Source organism: Pinus tabuliformis, chromosome 9, assembly GCF_031772625.1.
Source record: "Pinus tabuliformis cultivar Carrire ecotype Pingquan chromosome 9, CPIR1, whole genome shotgun sequence".
NCBI classification, from domain to species: domain Eukaryota; kingdom Viridiplantae; phylum Streptophyta; class Pinopsida; order Pinales; family Pinaceae; genus Pinus; species Pinus tabuliformis.
Window position 1 is genome coordinate 1144247589 of NC_142307.1, and position 13411 is coordinate 1144260999.

Below are 13411 nucleotides of genomic sequence, written 5' to 3' on the forward strand. Positions count from 1 at the left end.
TCTAATGCTTTTCTTGAATTATAAGGATGAAATCCACCTTATATAGATCGAAATTGGAAACCTTTCATTTCCCATTGTTTTCCTTTCTCAATGATATAATTTAATGTATTGTTGTGACACTCTAGAATGGCATAATGTAGCTACAAACAATCCATTCCAATGAGAATATCATAAGAACCAAGAAGTAATACATTCTGATTTCTATGCTAATATAGTCCATTAATATTTGATGGATAACCCTTCACCATCTCACTGCTTTTCCCTTTTGTTATAATAGTTAATTGAACTAACCAAGGGTATGTATGTTCTAGTTACACCTATAAGATTTGGTACCAAGTTTTTTTTAAACCAAATTTTTGTTGTTGTTGTTGGTGTGGCATCCATGGGTCATGTGTCATGTGCTTATGTGGCAAGTGAGATGGAGTCTACCTAGAGCCTTCATGTTCTTACCTCAACCTACCATGTCAACCTCTAACCTAACCATACGTTCCACTTTTAGAAGGATTTATACGATCTTATTTGTTTTTTCATGCTACCATAGCCTAGGGATTTCTCCACTTCACATACATGCACACATACACATATATAGAAGTACTTGTCTCTTCGTTTGTGCGTGAGGCCTTAACTCTTATTATGTTTGTGGATGAGGGTCAGGGTAGGGGTGCCCATGAATATGTTTTACCCAATATCTCCCCCCCACCTCATAAATATGCTTTACCGAACTTTTTCCACCGACTCCCACACTCATAAATATGCCTTACCCAATATTCCCCCTCTTCCTCATATATTAAAATGTAGTAGGTGGAAGGGAAAAAATGGCAGGGCTAATGCTCCCCTTGTTCATCCATAAGTAAATAAGGTTCAAGATCTTTTCCATTTAGAAAATTTCTCAAAGTTGATGAGATAGTGAGTCCCTATATTTTTCTACTCGTAATAACAATGTTCTATTCTACAAGGATTGAACTTGTTGATGAGATCCAGATTTTTGATGTAAATCAATGGGCGTGATCTCAATTATGCACAATAGGTAGGAGATTCCTCTCTCTAGATTTTCCCCAAACATCATAGATGAATGAGTCATCATATTATCTCTTGTGCGTAGATTCTCAATCATTCATCCCAAAAAGAGCTTCCCCCTCATGTATTTCCCTAACCATTATGCATGATTGTGGGCCATTGATCTTGATCTATAGGTGTAATCCTAGTTTCTCATGACAATGTTGTACCTTCCAATACCATACTTATCAAACTGTCACAAGAGCTTGTCAATCATCAATCTATTCCTTACAACGCAATCCTAGACATTTGTGGCTAGACATCGACCATTAAGGTACATTCAATTGAATTGTTGAAATATCAACCATGGGCCATTAATCTTGCTCGAAAAATGAAATCCAAGTCATTCATGACAAAACATGACCCTTGATGGGTCCCATCAATAGGTATCTTTTGGAGTTCATTGTGCTACCCTCCAACCCTTAAAACTCTCTTTTTCTCATCACATTTTTAGCCATAATATGCTTATTAAGAAGACTAAAAGGTGTTTTTCATATTGTATGGGCTAATGTGATTAATATGCAGTTCAAAGAAGAATTTTTGGAGATATTTACCATGCAAGGGCTTGATGGAGACACCTAGAGAGAATATAGGGAGGTTGTCCACCTTAATAACTCCCTAACCCGACTTTAGATCACATAATCCTATCCAACAACTTGAATTTTGATCCAGGTGGATGTTGGTGGCCACCCACCTATCCCACTTGGACCCCCACAACTGTCTCTTTCAGTTTTTCAGTTTCCTTAATTGTAGCACAATTTACTATTTTTAGCAGTTTTTCGGGTCCTGAATTTCCGGAGTTGTTTTGAGGCCCTAACCGATGTTTTTTGGGAAAACTGGGAGCAATATCAATCCATGGACTCATGTTGCTCCCAATTTTACCAAAGTTGTAGTCTTTGGATAAATCTTTCTAACAAGCTATGGTGCACGTCAAATGAAGATTGTATGCCAAAGTTACAACCCCGAGAAGTTGATGTACCAATTTACTTAAAATAGGGTCCATAATGTGGCGCTTCATCTCCTAGGGTTAGGTTTTTGGATGTTTATGGTTTTCCATTGTTTCTCAACAGTAAATAGGCCTTCGAGCCTCATTGTAACATAGTTTAGAGGCAGTAGCCGCCACATCTCTTCTGAGAGATAAGATACCATCGCCCTAGCTGGTTTATTCCATTTTTGTTTGTAAGCATATTTCAATATTTTACATTAATGAAATGAAGCATTATTTCTGCTGCATCTCTGTATTTATGGTTATATCTGCAATTTGTTGCGTTCCTGTTTAAATCGAGAAGTGGTATCAGAGTGGTATGCTCTTTCTCTGTTTTTCTTTGCATGTCCCCAACGAGGTCGGGATATAAGGAGTTAGGGCTTGAACTGGTCGAACCTTTGCAAGACCAGCCTCGCAAATCCCGATGGCCTTCCATGGCGGAAGACAAGAAATATGAGGGGGCAGGAGATATTATCAAAATCTTGCTCAAAGAAGCCCTCGAGTGACAAAGGAACGCGATGATGAAAAACTTTGCCCAAATCCTTCAGCAGCTACCTAGAGGCGACACATTGGCTTCCAACAGCTACTCTGGAAATGCCACACCCTTTAAGGTACAAGTTAATTTTGAAATCCCCATATTCGAGGGTCAGAAAGACATAGATGCCGTAGATAAATGGTTAAATTTGTTAGAAGAGTATTTTTTTGTTCATGATTTTTCCAGCCAGTAAAAGATCACTTTTGCACTTCTCAAAGTAGCCCCCCACGTCAAGGACTGGTAGGAAACCTACTGCGAGTAGAAGGATGAAAGTGCGATCTCACTATTTTCAGTCGCACCCACTTGGAATTAATTCCGGGATGCCATCAAGGAGCAATACTACCCTGTCAAAAGCTATGAATATAAATACATAAAGTGGACCATGTTGTGGCAGGGAAGGGACCAAGATGTGCCAAAGTTCACAAACATTTTTCATACCCTTCGCACAAAGTTGGGTATCAAGGATTTTGAGTTGCATTTGGTACTCAAATACCGCGACTGCCTACACAGGTACATCCAAGGTGAGATAGAGTTCTTGAACATCTCCTCGCTCAGCACGGCATACCGATATGTTGTCAAGATCGAGCAGAATTTTTAAAAAAAGAAGCGAGACTTTGGATTTGTGAATTCGAAGAATAAAGGACAAAGCTAAGGCGGGGTGACCCAAGATAACCCATTGTAGCCGTAGGAAAAGGAAAACAACACGAAGTCAAAGAAGGACACAGGAAAGTGGTGTGAGTTCCATAAGAGCCCCACTCACAACACAAGTGAGTGTCGGACCAAGCAGTCGCTGGTGGTCGAGTTGAAGGCTTCAGAACCAGACGTTGTTTCAACCCTGAGTCAGAACCTGACAAGGGGAATGGAAAAGGGAAGAAGATCATTGACGTGAAGCCCAACGCCACTGTTTCTACTCCTAAGATCCAGAAGAATGAGCTCGAAGATCCAGAGGAGGGGGAGCATCTTTTCGACTCACAGATGGGGGTGAAGGGTTCGCCACTATAATTCATTGTTGATAGTGGGAGCCAAAAGAACCTCATTTTAGTAGAGGTCGTGAAGAGGTTGGGCTTACTAACTATAGCACACCCATAGCCATACATTATAAGGTGGCTTCACCAAGGACAAGATCTCCGAGTCCACCAACAATGCGGCCTTCCCAATAGCATCAAGCCTTTCACAGATGATGTATTGTGTGATGTTGAACCTCTTGATGTTTGTGATGTACTTATAGGCCAACCATACTTATGGAGGCAACATGCTGTGTATGAGTCAAGGCCTCGCGCTGTTATTATTTCTTTGGGTAATTCATTATACAGGATACCAGAGGTAGCCCCACCTACCGCCACCTCTTTGATCACTGCTAAGAAATGCAACAAGCTCATCTCCCAGACTAGGAAATTCATTTTCTGTCTGGTTCACTCCCAAAGTAAGGGGAAGATCATCACCACATCCATGACCCCCATGAAGGGTTCCTCCACACAGTAGCAACAGATGGATATGGTCATGAAAGCAGACAGGAACATCTTCTCCTCACCCATAGGGACACCGTTGCACTATCAGGTCAAGCATTCATTCGATTTGACTCCTAGAGCACCTCTACCCAATGGGTCGATATATCGTTGCTCCATTCTGGAAAATTCCAAGTACAAGCAGTGACATGATCAACATCAGGTACCACACAAGTTTCAAGTGGGCGACAAAGTCTGGTTGCATCTGCAGAAAGAACGCCTTATAAGAGCCCATACCAAGGCCGTGGGAAACAATGCTTTGGAGCACAACATTTCCCCATTCCTTCATTTGCACTGAGTGTTCAATGTGGACCACCCTCGACCATGCTTCCCACCATTACTGGACACATCAGAGGTTGCAAAACAACTCACCAGGGACCCAACTCAGTAGAAGTTTCCTCATCTCAAGGAGGAACTCAACGCAATGGGGACCATTGCTTCCTAAGGGGGGAGGAATGATCCAGGTGGATGTTGGTGGCCACCCACCTATCCCACTTGGACCCCCACAACTATCTCTTTTAGTTTTTTAGTTTCCTTAATTGTAGCACAATTTACTATTTTTAGCAATTTTTTCGGGTCCTGAACTTCCAAAGCCGTTTTGAGGCCCTAAACGACATTTTTTGGGAAAACTGGGAGCAACATGGGTTTATGGATCGATGTTGAGCTTCCCAAAGTTGTAGTCCTCGGATAGATCTTTCTAACGAGCTATGGTGCGCGTCAAATAGAGATTGTATGCCAAAGTTACGACCCCGGGAAGTTGATGTACCAATTTACCCAAAACGGGGTTCATAGTGTGGCGCTTCATCTCCTAGGGTTAGGTTTTTGGATGTTTAGAGTTTTTGATTGTTTCTCAACAATAAATAGGCCTTCGAGCCTCATTGTAAGACAGTTCAGAGGCATGTATCTGCCACATCTCTTCTGAGAGATAAGCCACCATCGCCCTAGCTGGTTTATTTCCATTTCTGTTTGTAAGCATATTTCAATATTTTACATTAATGAAATGAAGCATTATTTCCACTGCATCTCTGTATTTATGGTTATGTCTATAATTTGTTGCGTTCCTATTTAAATACAGATCAAATTCACTAGAAGCTGAGGAAATCCAAGTGAATGACAAGGACAAAGGGAACTAGATCCAAAAATCTTGAGATTTTGGAGGGGAGAATTCTTCCTTTCAAGGAAGTTTCCCATCAATCATTTTTGTATAAGTAAACTTGCTAAAATGCTCATTAGGATTCAATTTTTTTTTGCATCTAGGAGTAACTACTGAGAACCTAGTGATTGACATTGTTATTTTTAACTTTCATATGATGTATGAGACTATTATTTTCTGTTAATGAGAAGTTCACCATTGTTTTGCATCTAATTTAGTTTTGGAGGGCTCAAACCCTTGGGTTTGGGACCAATCTAGAGGCTTTAGTCCCTCTCTTGTATTTCCCTCATGTTCTTATTTCAAAGCATTGCGATCCTTCTCTTTTTTCAGTAGATCTTATATCATAAAAACTTGTAATTGCAGGGTTACCTATCACCTCTCTTGTGGGAAGAGTGATTGGAAAGATCTACAATAACAACTAAAAAATATTTGTTTATGATTTCTTGGAAATGGATAGATGTTAGTTTTCCTAATCATTCTCTCCAATTTAGGAGTTAATGTCATTATATTGAGTGATTAGAATAGTTTTGTGGGACATAATGGATCTTAATCAAATTCAACTCATCTTTTCCATAATAATTTGTCTCACTGCATTATTGATCAGTTGATGCATGTATTTGGGTAGTTGCAGGGACTATGATGATTTGCAAGGGGTGGGCACACCTTTCCACATCCAAATGGGCCTTTCCATATTCCTCTTAGGTACATCACCTTGCTTCCAAGTCCTATCTCTCAATTCACTCTGTTAAGGAAAATGAAGGACACCGTGGGCATCAACTTTGGTGCAAGAGAGACCTCTAAGGGGTACTAGGCTTCGTGAAGGTGCTCCCACACCCTTCATTCATCACCTTCTGCCTTCATCCACCTATATCCACCTCTAATACACTATCTCCATCCTTAAAACGCTCGCAAAACCCCCCTATAACAAAACAGGGCCTCCTGTAGCAATACAAACCCTCCTGTAGCACCTCTTGTAGCAACCCTGTAGCTTTGATTTCTTCAACCAGTTTTGCTCCAAACTTGGACTCTGGCCTAGTTAAGTTGAATAATATCCCCCACATTGTGATTTTATGATTAGGGAAGACCTTAGGACCACTCCAACCTCATCCTTCCATCACTGCAACCATCAGATAACAAAACAAAGTTAGATTTAGCATTTTTTTCTTCATAGGCATGTTAAAGATGTGATTTCTCAATTTCAGCAAGTGTGAGTAGATAAATGATGCATGCAAGGTAGGTTATTGATTTGAATCAACTGTGCAAGTAGAGTAGCATGAGTTATTTATGCAAATATATTAGTTTTTTTCCTTATGCAATTTCAATTAGCATTTACATTTGATGAATGGTAAGAAGAGTAGTATGATTTATTTTTGCCACTAAATTAGCCTATTTTCCCTTATGCAATTTCAATTAGCATTTACATTTGATGATTGGAATTTTCACCTTGGTAGTAGAATCATGTTCATTTATGCTTTCATAAGAGGTTTTCACTACAATTAGTTGGAGGAATGGTCTCTGAATACCCTGATATGATTTCATGAATAAGAGTGACATGAGTAGAACCTAACCTACTGTGCATATAGCACTGTCACCTCTAAGTTTGTAAAACCTTGGGTTGATAGTCAAAGTTTAGAATCCCTTGGGAGTTGCAACATCCTTGGTGCAATACCATGGCTCATCACTTTTTGGCTCCATTTTTTGGGGATGTGTCTAAGTGGGTGTTGTTTCTGCTTAATAGTTGGTTGTTATTTTTTTGTTTTGCATCAGTCTTATTTCTTTGAACAAAAAGTGAAAAATTCAAAAAGAAAACTTGTTCTTTCATGCCTCGTAGGAGTAGGGATAACCAAGGGAAATTCTTTCCAAAACCCCACCTCCTCAAACAATCAATCTTCATTCTTCTTTGGTGAATGTGAAATTCCCTCTCTGACTATAGGGGAGTTGGAAAACCCTTTAGGAGAACCACTTGAAATTTTTGAAGAACCTATAGGAGAAGAATATCTTATCTCACCCACCCAAACTATGGTTGGAAACCTATTTGGAGGAATGGTCTTTGAATACCCTGATATGATTTCATGAATAGGAGTGACATGAGTAGAACCTAACCTACTGTGCATATAACACTATCACCTCTAAGTTTGTACGAACCTTAGGTTGATAATTAAAGTGTAGAATCCCTTAGGAGTTGCAACATCCTTGGTGCAATACCAGGGCTCATCAATTTTTGGTGCCATTGCTGGGGAGGTGTCTAAGTAGGTGTTGTTACTGCTTAAGAATTGCTTGTTCTTTTCTATTTTGCACCAGTATTATTTCTTTGAACAAAAAGTGAAAAATTCAAAAAGAAAACTTGTTCTTTCATGCTCGTAGGATTAGGGAAAACCAAGGGAAATTATTTCCAAAAATGCCCACCTCATCAAATAGTCAAACTTCATTCTTCTTCAGTGATTGTGAAATTCCCTCTTTGACTACATGGGAGTTGGAAAACCCTTTAGGGGAACCACTTATTTTTTTTTAAGAACCTATAGGAGAAGAAGAACCTATCTCACCTACCCAAACTATGGTTGAGAACTAGAACAGTGAGATTTTACCTATCAGAGAAACTAATGAAGAGGCCAGAATGAAAAATATAAGCCATGCTTCCCTTCCGCATTTCCATGGCCTAGCCTCAAAAGATCCTGACACCTTCATGTTTGAGTTTGTTGTTGTTTGCAGGACCTACGAATATGCCTCTGATGAGAAGAAGCTGAATTTATTTCCTTCTATCCTCAAAGATGTAGCCTTGCATAGGTTTATGAGTCTACCTGGAGGCAGAATCACTACCTGGGCCCAAATGCAACAAGCCTTCAATGAAAAATACCAGGATTACTGTAGGTCCAAAGAAATTGTTAGGGCCTAAATCTACCTCAGGCTGAAGAAAGGCAGGTCTAGGGTAACATCAAACCATGCTTAACCTGGTATCTAATCCTACCAGGTCGAGAGAGGGCTCTCTCCTTGTCACTATCAAAAGAATATGGCAACTGGGCTTGAGATGACTGAAAGTAAATGCTGATTTTAAGCTAGGTATATTTTCTTAGAGGATTTTGATTGATTTTAATGGTTGGTTGTTGGATCAAATGAGGAAGGCAGCTTTGGGTCCGGGAAATCAACTCAGATTTGCAGAGGTTTCTGTGGGGCGAGGTAGGAAAGTGTTTTAGCACTTTGAAATGAATGTGATGGTGAGTCTAAAGACTGGTGAGGAGTTGGAGAGGGCATGTAAGGTTCATGAGTCCTCTTCAAACAACAAAAAACATTAAAAACTAAATGTATCCTCTAGGCAGAGCACTGAATATCAATGGATTCTACCTAATTCTCTTGATTCATTTAGTTATGAAGAAAGAAATAGATGCTGGAACACATACACATAAGAGAAACTAAATTACAGAAGAGAAAACATTGCCAAGACACATTACCACAAGAATCCCACAAAATACTGCAAAACCCTGGTTCATTTCCTTTCCAAACTGCAGAAGTGATTTACAATAGTGCTCAATGCATCCACAAGAGTCCAACCTTGACAAATGACTAAGAAAGTACAAGATATAGGCATCAAACCACCTATGCTAGCCATCAGGGGTCGAATCCATGAGTCAAGGAGCTGTTTCAACAACATCTAAACTAGGAACTAGAAAATAGGCAGTGGAACAACTTGCCTTTAAAATTATGGAAACTGATTCATTCAAGCTCAAACCACCTATAACTGATGTATCTACCCCCTCAAGTAATTTTTCATCATATTTACATCATATTAAATAATTTATTTACCAAAGAGAGAAGAAAAAGTCAGCTGATAGCTAAACTGGACGAAATTCTTAACAAACAGGCAAAACTGGCAAAATTTCTCCTATGGGCAGCGCTACTGATCCTATGCGTAGCACTTTTGCCAGGCCACTTTTGGAAGGCTTCCCGAAGTCCAAATCAGGTGTAGGATAGCTCGTTGGAAAGCTTGGTGAGTCTACTTTCTGGAACAACTTGAATTTTTGGATTTGGAGTCCATTTGCCCCTTCAAAAATGGAATCTCCCAAGACTGCTTCGTGTGTGGCAAAAAAGTGGCAGAGAGGGCACTTTTTGAGTGGTTTTTGCCCTTTTGGAGACCCAAAACTTGTCCAAAAATCTCAGCCATTCCTGAGCATGCATATTTTTTCATGATGATTCCAAAAATGCAAACCTTTTTGCAAATGGATACCCCCAACAAAAGCGTAGCGCTGGTGGCGCTACGCACCTGCTGAAAAAACCTGTTTTTTGCATTAAAAATTTCAAAAATAAGAAAAAATGCTCCAAATTCCTTGAAATTTGGCATGAGTGATCCTTGTTAAGTGCTTTGATGAGCCAATGATTCTTCAGCCAAGATCTTTGAGTTTATCATGCTCTTTTTTCTTTCTTAAGGCCCTTTTCAACTTAGCCTTAAGCCTCTTCATTATATTGTGGTAGGTGACAAGGTGAAGGAAACACCAGCAAAGTTCACTTGGCCATTATGTAGATGGGTGAAAAGCAATCAGGCAAGCTCATAGCAAGAATTATGTCTAAAACAAGATATAGCAAGAGGACAACCAAACAAATCTGTGAGACTGATAGGTTCCTCCCGGATGATATTTCCCCCTTTGTGTGGCTTTCTTGGCACATGAAATTCTCGGGAGGAATCACTGAAAGTTACATCTTCCCTCCCATAGTCTGAATCTGTCTCCATACTTATGAATTTGGAGAGAAAACTGATGAGTATGAAGATATTTTTAAAGTACGAGGGTGAGTAATGTATGTAGGAAGTGACTGATGTTTTCTTTTGGGAAATGAGGGAATAACTGATATTATGAATGTAGATGAGGAAATGGGAAATGGGAGTTAGGGTTTTGGGGATAGAATAAAGGGTTAGGGTTTGGGAATAGAATATAGGGTTAGGGTTTGGTAAATGAGAATGGGGTTTGGGTAGTGAGTGCTAATGATATTGGGAAAGGGAAAGGGAAAGGGATTTAGGGAAATTTAGTGTAAGGAAATGGGGTGTAGGAAGATAATATAAGGGAAGAAAAACAACAGAAGACAATACCCTATGCAAATTTACAAGACAATTTGGAGGATAGCTAGGGTTTTAATTTTAGAGACATACAAATCACCACAACTGATGAACAACTCCTTGCTAGACAAGATGAGAAGCTTCACTTACTTGATGAGAGGTCAATTGTGAAATTTGAAGCAGAGGAAGGTGATGAAAACCGTTTTGAAGCTCAACAGACAGGTGCGTAGCGCTGCCTCTCAGGTGCGCAACGCACTTTGTATGCGTAGCACCCGAACAAATCTCAGTGTAAAACCTGCGCTAGGCAGGTGCGTAGCGCTAGAGCCCAGGTGCGCAGCGCCGGTGAAATTTCGAGTTTTTTGCTCAGTTTCGCCTCTTTCTCCCAAAAACGCGATTTTTTGCCTTTAGCTCACTCACTTGCAAAAAATGAAGACTTCAAACACATAGAAGAGCTTTATATCCCCTTGGCTTTAATTTTTCATTTACCAAACCCATTTTTCTAAAGTCTTAGTCATTTTTCTTTAAAAACTCTGTTTTTTCATTTGAAGTTTGACTTTTCTTGATCAATTGATGGACTGATGCATAGGTGCTTTTGTTTTTTGCAGTGGCTGGAGTTGGCAAGGTGACCAAGAGCAGCTGCAGAACTTATTACATATAGAAACATTGAAATTACATGAAATTTGTACATGAAATGGAAAAAAACCATGTTTTCACCTCAAAACAGAGTTTTGAGGCAAAACAAATTTATGGAGCCCAACAAAAGTAAAATTTATGATTTATGAGTTTATTCATCTTTCTCATGTCCTTGCTGATCTTTTATTCAGTTTTTGATGACTATGATGGCAAACCCTAGATCTAGTGAGACAAAACCCTAAAACTGATTTTTATGAATGAAATGAAATAAAATGATAGTAAATGACCTAAAACATGTGAAAATAGGCCAGCAGGTGAGTTTCATGAGGGAAAGTGACATGAACCACTACCATCAGTTGATACATGACCTAATGGAATGTAGCTGATCAGATGGGACACCTAACATGCATGCAAGAAGAGTAATTTGATCATTGATGGAGGGATAAAGATACTGAAACTAACAGAAACAAAGGAGGAAATCTTTAGGATGACCCTTGGACCTAATGAATCTTTGGAGGACTACAAGGAAAGGTTTCAACTCAATTATAGGAGGGCCAAATGTACCCTTGATCCCGAGTCACCCTAGTTAGTTCTTCTCTAAGGGATCAAGGAAGATGTCATGGAAATCCTTAGCATGCTATCTGAAGGAGATATATACCAATTTCCTTATGATGACATCAAAATTGTATTCAAGAATCACTCTAGTTCTGCTAGGAAGAAAGGTAGGTCTAGCCAAAGCTTGGTTAGTTCCTCTCCCTCCACGAAAACCATCAAGCATGAGATAGGAAGTATGTTGGAATATTTTAAGAGTGAAATGTTGCATGCCTTTTCCTTGTAGATGGATACTATGCAAATCAAAATAAAGCAAGAGGAAGTAGAGAGGACAATAGCTATCTTTTGCCCTAGGTGTACTAAAGAAATCCTAGGAATGAATGTCCACTAAATATCATATAAGTTTGCTTAGTATGTGACTAGAATCATGCAACAGATAAATTTCCCTCTCTTCCAAGTCTAAAGGTTGTATACAAAGGATGGGTATAAGGTGGGTCTGAGCAGTTGTGCTTCATTAAACAAAGGATACCCCTAGGTCTTCGGCCATATCAACAAGGCATTCAAGGTGAAAATTATCCTCACTACAATCCAAATCAAAATGTACCTTTCCAGCCTTGGTACCCTTCCACTCATCCATCGTGGTCCACACCTCCTCCTTTGTCTTATACTCCTCAATATCCTCCTCAGCCTATCAACCCTAATTTTCAGCCATATCCACCCAACCTTCCCAATGGGGCAATCCCTCACCAAGGTGGAGGCCCCAAACCATCCAACCTCCTGCTTTACTGTCTCCACCTCAAACTCAACCACAACCCCTCACCAAAATCCACCTAAGCAACCTCAAATGCCTGCTCAACACAATCTGAACCTGAGCAACAAGCAGGCACAACATGTTTAGGGTGGGGAGGTATCCTACCTTGCTTATGTGGTGGAAATACAAGAGATCAACCTTAGGTTTGGGAAGGTTCTCCCAGATAATCACCCACCTTCTCCACCTGAAGAGATTGAAGAAGAGAAGGAGGAGAGTGTCCCTCAAGTCAATGCACTTCCTTATCTAGAAAGGTTGGTCCACCCTAAACAACTTACCCTAGAAGAGGTTGAACTCCTGGGAGAATTGAAGAATTTGTGTGTTAAGATACCTCTTCTCTAGCACATCAAAGATGTTGCCATTTACAACAAGATTATCAAGTAGGAATGTTTCAAAAGGCTTTGGAGGGTGATCTTTCCAAAATAATTGGATCCTAGTAGCCTAGTATTGATGGCATTATGGTTCCTAATACTTTAACTGATCTTGGGGCTGCAATCAATGTAATGACCAGGGAAACCATGGTGAAACTCAACCTACAAGGGGCTTTGAGGAATACCACTACAGTGCTGCAGCTTGCAAACAGATCCATGGTAGCTCCTGAAGGAGTTATTGAGGATGTCATGGTCTCCATTAACCCCTGGGAGTATCCCACTGATTTCTTGGCCGTCCAGTCCAAAACAGAGACCTTTGTTGGCCACTGTTGATGCCTACATTAGCTGTAGGCTGGGAATATGACTATTAAAATTGGACATTTATCAAAACAACTTGTGCTGTATCCTCTTTCCCATCCTTATGTTGAGCATGATTTACCCTTATGGTTAGAGGAAGAGGAAGAGGAAGAATTTTATTAGACATCCCTCTACCGAGGTTGCACTTTAGACACTATTATAGGAGGGAGGTAGCTTGATGAAGATGACCTTATAGACCATAATTTACAGAACTAGCCTCCCACTTCCATATCGGTTGAGGATCTGATGAAAGAATCTGAGAGTAGTCCTTGGACTGAATTGTGCTATGTTGACTCTAACATGGAACTTGCTAAGATTGTGGAGATTGGCCCATCCATAACTCTAAATATCAAACCCTCTCTTTTTGTTGAGCAGGAAGAACAATTATGCAGTGTGTTGAGGCAACATCTAGATG